The sequence below is a fragment of the Penaeus monodon genome, chromosome 15 (genome assembly GCF_015228065.2).
Source record: "Penaeus monodon isolate SGIC_2016 chromosome 15, NSTDA_Pmon_1, whole genome shotgun sequence".
Taxonomy (NCBI): domain Eukaryota; kingdom Metazoa; phylum Arthropoda; class Malacostraca; order Decapoda; family Penaeidae; genus Penaeus; species Penaeus monodon.
In genome coordinates, this window is record NC_051400.1 from 24,897,082 (window position 1) to 24,897,332 (window position 251).

The following is a 251-nucleotide window of genomic DNA, read 5'->3' on the forward strand; positions in this document are numbered from 1 at the left end:
AAGGAAGAAGCTATGAATAACAGATAATATGTTGTATTTTGCTTCAGTTACTTATTTTGCAGCATGTAAACTAAAAAATACATTCTTGTGTTTGTTTAGGGTATGAACTATGACAATCATACTTTCCGTGAAGGCTGTGGCTACGTTTATGGTAAAGTAATATTTATCGACTATTTTCTGGGAGTTCCATTACACGTGCGCAGTGTGGATTTCTCAAGCTCTGTTGTAATCACAGTACCAAATCAGTCCCT

The 251-nt window shown here is 35.5% G+C and overlaps 1 protein-coding gene across 1 annotated transcript in view; it reads left to right on the forward strand.

Annotated features, from left to right (window-relative positions):
* Nucleotides 1-251, forward strand: part of LOC119581834 (ATP-dependent RNA helicase DDX54-like) — a gene marked incomplete in the record, with an annotated part of 17,282 nt that overhangs the window by 259 nt on the left and 16,772 nt on the right.